Here is a 6,898-nt window from a genome sequence, read left to right as displayed (position 1 = left end):
CCATCTGATTCGGATGCCTCCGGAGAAACTTCCTCTGGAGGTTTTCCGAACACGTTCGCCTGGGAGGAGACCCCGGGGCAGACTCAGAACTTGCTGGAGAGATTATATATGGTCTTGCCTGGGAATGCCTCGGGATCCCCCAGGAAGAGCTGGAAAGCATCACCGGGGGGAGGGATGTCTGGAATGACCTGCTTCGCCTGCTGCCTCCGCGACCCAGCCCCGGATAAGTGGAAGACGATGGATGGATGGATGGATGGATGGATGGATGTAACTGTGACTGTACAGGTCTTCCATTTGAACCTAAACCCTTGCTGTATCATGTACTGTAGTGTCGATTAGTACTTAATGAACACATTAGGCTGTGCAGTTGAATTAGGTCAATATTCGACCTGCTAAACATCACCACAATACTATAAGCATGCTATGATATGCATCATGACTTCTATTTTTAAGAATTTTCAGAGACCAAGTACATCTATGTGAACACACCACTGAATTGGACCAATGCTCAGAGGTACTGCAGGGAGCGCTACACAGACCTGGCCAGCATGAGGAATGAATCCGAGAGGAACGAAATGAAGACGCTGGTGAAGAAATCTGCATGGATCGGCCTGTACAGAGTGGCATGGAAGTGGTCTGATGGTCAGATCATGGACATGACTTCATTCCAGAAATGGAGTACGGGCCAGCCAAAGAAAATCAAACATTACTGTGTGACCACGACTCACGGTGGATGGAATGCACGGCCTTGTAGCGACAAATATGCTTTTGTCTGCAGGGGTGAGTGACAATCAACTATTCACTTTTCAAAATCATGTACACAAAGCATTATTGTACCTTCATAAACATGTCATCATTGTAAAATTCAATCACTGCTGATTCAGTGAGGAAACGGGTGAGAGTGAAGGTGATGCTGAAAACATCAGACTCCTCTGTGGACCTGGAAGACATGCAGGATGCAATCTTGCAGCAGGTATGGATGCTTGATTGGAACAAAAGATGAGTTTATTCATTCATACTTGAGGCATTTCAACTAAGATATGGACTGCCATTAAATGTGATGGGGGTATTCTTCCGTCTGTCCTGACAAATTGCAGTATGTGCAAATATCAAAATTTTAGGTGGACATTGTAAACATGACATCCTGCTAAACAATGTTAGCTGGCATCATGTTAGTGTTTACCACAAAGCATCTCTGTGCCTGAGTACAGCCTCCCAAAGCTCCTGGCTATACTATTGTTTACTTGTGTTGCTGATACTTCTGTTTCAAGGTGCTACACTCCTTTGTACACAATGTTTCTTCTTAGTTCAGCCTGGGAGTGAAGGACCATGACGGGAGTGAACATGTTAACCTGAAGTGGATGAAGCAGCCTGATGGAAAGACCTTCCAATTAAAAGAAAGTGAGGAGAAGAAAAAAGAAAAATTTGACAAATGAAAAAAGCTGCATTCACAGTTTTATTTTCATGCTTCCAACAGAACTGATTATGCTATTAGTTATTTAGAAAGAATGTTGGCCTAAATGTTAGAAGGATCTTTACCCTGGTGGCTCCTGATGATGAGCAGAAGATCTCTAAAATATCCAAGTGTCTTCTCTTAAGATTTCTTTGTAGTTTTTTTTTTGTTTTGTTTTGTTGGGGGTTTTTTTTTTGCAAAATGAATATAAGTGAACTATCTTTCACTTTAAAAAATGTTGGCAATTTTAAGTGAAAGCACATTTAACATTATTTTTACTTAATATTTACTGTTGTCAAATAGTTTAAGATGTTGTTTTAATATTCCACTGCTTATATCTTTTACTAGTTCATATAATTACAGAACTGTTTCTTAATTTTACTGCTATGTCAACTTACGTTTTGATAATGATTCCTTTTCCTTTATTAGAAACTTGTAATTGGGTGATTTTTCTTTTCCATAAATGTGTTTACTTGCAGCATAAATCTACTCTGATGGTAACTGGCACCAGCAGATAATTCAGATGATTGGTAAACAGAGGTGGGATATCTTAAATGATATGTACAATAATATATCAGCAACATTACATTACATACACTATTACACACTGTATGATATCACTGTAAAAATATCAACTTAGGTTATGTTCTTAGGTAGAAGAAACAAAGAATTCACAGTTTCTCTCCCATAACCTATAAAGTTTATGTTTACTGTGTTATCTTTCATCTAACACCACTATCTGACCACATTTTCCACCCGTACACAACCTGGTTCCAAAGACAGGCTTTTTTTTGACCTTTTATGAAAGAGACTAATTGTCATGTAGAATGGACATGCAAAGACAAAAGCCTTTCATGGGGACTGTTGTTTACAATCATGGTTGCAAAGCTTGCATTTTGTTCTAAACGTTAACGTTGCATCTGGAAGAAATGCTGATACGATACTGATTTCAAGTACTAAAGTAGCAAAATTGCAACTTTGGGCTTTGGGAGCTCCTTTGTGAAATAAGGTATCATCTTTGTCATCATTGTTTGAAAACAAACAAACGAGAGAATAAACTGCATAACTTTACATGACCTACATGATGTGTGTGTCAGAAAGAAAGACAGAAAGACAGAGTGTGTGTGTGTGTTTTTAAAAGGAGTATTTTCTCCATATTTTCAGCAATATTCAGTAACTCCTTGGTGAACATGAATCTGCTTACATTAAAACCACAGAAAAGATGTATCTATGAGATCAATACTGTTGATTCTAAGGCCAGTAACCTCCTAAATTAATTTAGTTAATTGTCAGAGAATTACTGGACCAGCTCTCCATCTAATGGGTCCGGTTCTAACAGCCCAGTGGGTACTGTCCCAGATGGGATCTGAAGAACGTTCAAGCTGGTATTCGAGGAAAATTCACCTAGCCTATTACTGCCTCCATCCAGACATCTATCCCGCGTCCTCTGATAATTATTCTGAGTAGCCACTTTTGAATGGTCAAATTAACTACCAGTCACGTCTGTTAATGGCAGCTTTCCTCTTAACAGATTTTGCACTTGGTAAGTTGCTCGGTTAAAGTTTAGAGGTTGAGGACAAAAGATAACCCCTGGGATAAGTTTAAATAAGGCCCACTGATTAGGTAACCTTACAGAACCTATTTTGTTGTAATGCACACATTAACCTGTCTTTTTACCATCAGAGAAAAAAAAAAATATATAATTCACCTTTGTGATAGAGACAAACACAATTTTCAATCTGTTGACTTTAATTGCAGGACAAATGCTTTATTAAAATATATCTCAGCAGGGAAACAGCAATAGTGAATAGATCATCGGACAATTAATCAAACATTAATTAATATCTCAATCTCTTATCATGATTCCTAACTGGTACTATGCTTTCATATAAGAAGAGTAGTAATCACCCAGACTATGTAATTTGTAGTGGGGAGCAGACGGCGTGCACACCCGGCTGCTCACCTGAAATCCAACCAGCCTCTGAGGCTCTCCGGAGTCCAGGGGGAAGCTGGAGAGAGAGTTCAGTCCAGATTTCGATTTGCTTGTATCCTTTTTTGTTGTTGGGTCAATAAAGAACTTTGTTATAATCCACTCTGGTGTCGTTCCTTTGGAAATAATAGAGTTCAGTAACGTTCCTTCAGTGTTATTTTTAGATCACAGTTCTGTAATCCTCAAACAGTGTAGAAAGAGCAATCCTTTAGTCCATAATTACAGTAGAACAGATATTCCTTTGCAGATCATGTTGAATCACCCATCCAAAGTTACGTGGTAAAATCCCTCATGCTCAGAACTGTTGTCTTGCTTGCATCAAGTGACTACCTCGCAACAACTCCAAACAAATTCTTTCTAACAGGTGCATTTTATACCATAACTGCTCTCTTCAGAATTTGCATATGCGATGATAGCACATTCAATTTACATACGTGATGACGGCACATTTAATTTACATATGTGATGACAGCATACATCCTTTTCCTCATTCATTCATTCAGTCAGCTGCCAAGTTTTGGCGTAGCCTAGTTCTGCCGTCCGTCAAAATGTCATGTCCTTTCATTAACGATCCAGTGGATGAAGAAGCAGCATTACTGCACAGAGAATTAAATATTTGTCAGGAGATTGTTATCAGACCGCACATAGATGTTCTTGCATTTCCGGACAATTATCTTTTTGAGCGGTACCGTTTCACCTCACAATCCATAATCTACATCCACAACCTAATCCGTCCTTACATTTGCAACATTACCAGCCGCAGTCATGCTCTCACATCCCAGCAGATATTGTGTCCTGCACTGCGGTTCTTTGCAAATGGAAGTTTTTTATATAATGTCAGAGATGCAGAGCACTTCAGTAAGGCAACTGTATGCAGGATGGTCAGAAAAGTTTGCCTGGCCCTGAAGGCTTTTACCCATCTTTGTGGTTTTCCCTGGACATAAACCTGTCAGAGCCATCAAGGAGGAGTTCCACAGGATTGCAGGTGAATGATGTAGAGATCTGTTAAATTAAAATCATATTCTGTTAATGACATCGTGCTGCAACCTCAGACTGGGATTAGTAATTTTAATTTCTTTTAGGATTTCTCAGTGTGATTAGCTGCATAGATGGCACACACACCCCCATCACAGCTCCCTCACATAATGAAGGCAATTATGTGAACAGGAAGTCCATTCACAGCATAAATGTGCAGGTAGGCTACAGGTAGATTGACTACAGTTTCAAAATGTTAAAGACTGCATCATAGTTCAACATCTGTCATTCTCTGCACTGTCAAGACCGTATGTGATGCTGCATACATCATTTCCAATGTGGAGGCCAAGTGGTCTGGGTCTGTTCATGACTGGAGGATTTATTATGAGTCTAACCTGAGCAACAGACTGCAACGTGGTAGGCATCCTAAAGATTTTAACAATATAATTCACTTGTCTCCCTCCTTAAATATACTCTAATGTATCCACTATACATTACAGGAGAGTTTGATGGTCTTCTGCTGGGTGACAGGGGTTACCATGCCAACCCAATGACCTCATACCCTGACCCTGAACCAGGCCCCCAACAGAACTTCAACCGGGCTCACTGCAAGACGAGAGCCTGGGTGAAGATGACCATAGACCTGCTGAAAGCCTGTTTCCAGTGTCTACATCACCTCAGGGTGACTCCTGAGAGGCCTGTGATATTATTGTGGCATGTGTTGTTCTTCATAATATTACCACTATTAGAGGAGAACAACACTTTGCCCTACAAACTGAAGACCCAGATGATGACCTCATCCACCTGCCAGCTATCCAGGACAGCAGAGCAGTCAGAGACACCATATGCCATAATCACTTCGGAGTTTAAGTCTCCATCATCACCACCACAGCAGTCAAATAAACACGATACACATTTCATTTGGTCTTCTTTATTTCCTACAAATAAAAGAGCTAATTTAGTTAATGTTCCAGTAGTTAACATAATTCACCTGTGACCTGCACCCACCTCTAACTTGTGCTACAGTGTTTCAATTTCCAGATCTGCCTTCTTAATCTGGCGGTCCAAGTATTGCATTTCTTTATCCTTTTTCTGGATTTTTTTCAGCAAGTGCATTTTCTAAATCTGTTTTACTGATAACTGGGAATATATAGAGGACATTAAATTATACAGTTGCACATGAATTCCACGGACTGAACCTCTGGTGTTTACTGAACATCCATCTCACTGAGTCAATCTGTGCAGAGGAAGCTGAGGGACCATCCTGCTGCTGTCCAGCCATGCTGTGTTAAAAAGGATGACAATGTGCAATACTTCAGTGTAGGCTAAATGTCACGCTCTATATTCCACCAGAATGTTAAGAAATGTGAATGGGAAGAGAACTATCAGTAACATACCTCTATATGCCTTTCTGGATCCCTCTCTGTAAAGGCAGCAGACACAGTTTCATCCTCTTCATCCTAGATGAGTGATATTGGGCCAAAAGACAAAAGAAAGACACAAAAGAGAAATAAATATTTGTATGAACATGCTTTAAAATACACACACACACACACACACACACACACACACACACACACACACACACACACACACACACACACACACACACACACATATATACATATAGGTGGTGCTGCTGGGCCACCACCCTTTTTACAGGCATCTGCTTTCTTTCTGTTGGCTGAGTAGAAATCTGTGTTAGTTTAAATAGGCTTAATTATTTAACAGAACATGATATGGATACAGGCATTCAGGCTGTGTGTGGGATAAAACAACTGCACAGTCAAACAGCCACTTAATAATTAGGCTACTTCACAATGTAAAACATGATCAAAATGAGGTGCCTCCATGAGATTATGCCGAGGTCTTACCTGTTTGAACAATGTTTTTATATTTCATCTTAAGCTGCTGCCACATGCGCTTCTCCCCCGTGGGATTGCACCTAAATGAAATGATTTAATAGGCTACTATTCAAACAGTTTTCCCCTGTAATATTATTGTGATTTAAACTTACACATTGACCCGGGCAGCAATGTTCTCCCACACCGTCTCCCTCTCTTTTGCAGCTGCAGGTGTTGCACTTCTTTCTAAAAACGTGTTCAAACTCGCTATATAAGTGCATTAAGATTTCCAATTCAAGTGGGGCGAAAAACGCAGCCCTCCGCTTCCCCGTTGCCATGGTGACTCGTCGAATCGGCGCTCCATTGAGAGTGGCTTTTCAGAGTTGTGGTGCACGCGCTTAACTCCGGGTGAAACTACTCCGAGTTGATTAAACCAACTCAAATCAGCTGTTCTGGAACCGAAAACTTGTTGAACCTGCTTTGTGAAACGGACCCCTGGTAACCACAGCCCTCATTTTTCACAGTGAGGTGCTGCCCCCATGTGGTTACTTCTCATATCAAATTAAAAGGAAAAGTATTCAGAAAATCACCTTTATTGCAATGAGACATTCCTGTGACTCGGTTACCTCTCAACCA

General features: G+C 40.4%; 1 long non-coding RNA gene across 1 annotated transcript; it reads right to left on the bottom strand.

Annotated features, from left to right (window-relative positions):
- Positions 1-3,200: 3,200 nt before the first annotated feature.
- Positions 3,201-6,753, bottom strand: LOC129349344 (uncharacterized). The gene is made up of 3 exons (XR_008602326.1): positions 6,436-6,753; positions 5,816-5,878; positions 3,201-5,701 (listed from the first exon to the last, which is right to left on the bottom strand). It is a non-coding gene; the product is annotated as an uncharacterized LOC129349344 (long non-coding RNA).
- Positions 6,754-6,898: the final 145 nt, after the last annotated feature.

The sequence above is a fragment of the Amphiprion ocellaris genome, chromosome 7, assembly GCF_022539595.1.
Source record: "Amphiprion ocellaris isolate individual 3 ecotype Okinawa chromosome 7, ASM2253959v1, whole genome shotgun sequence".
Classification (NCBI taxonomy): domain Eukaryota; kingdom Metazoa; phylum Chordata; class Actinopteri; family Pomacentridae; genus Amphiprion; species Amphiprion ocellaris.
Note: the sequence above shows the minus strand (reverse complement) of the source record. Positions and strands in the feature narration are given on the sequence as shown.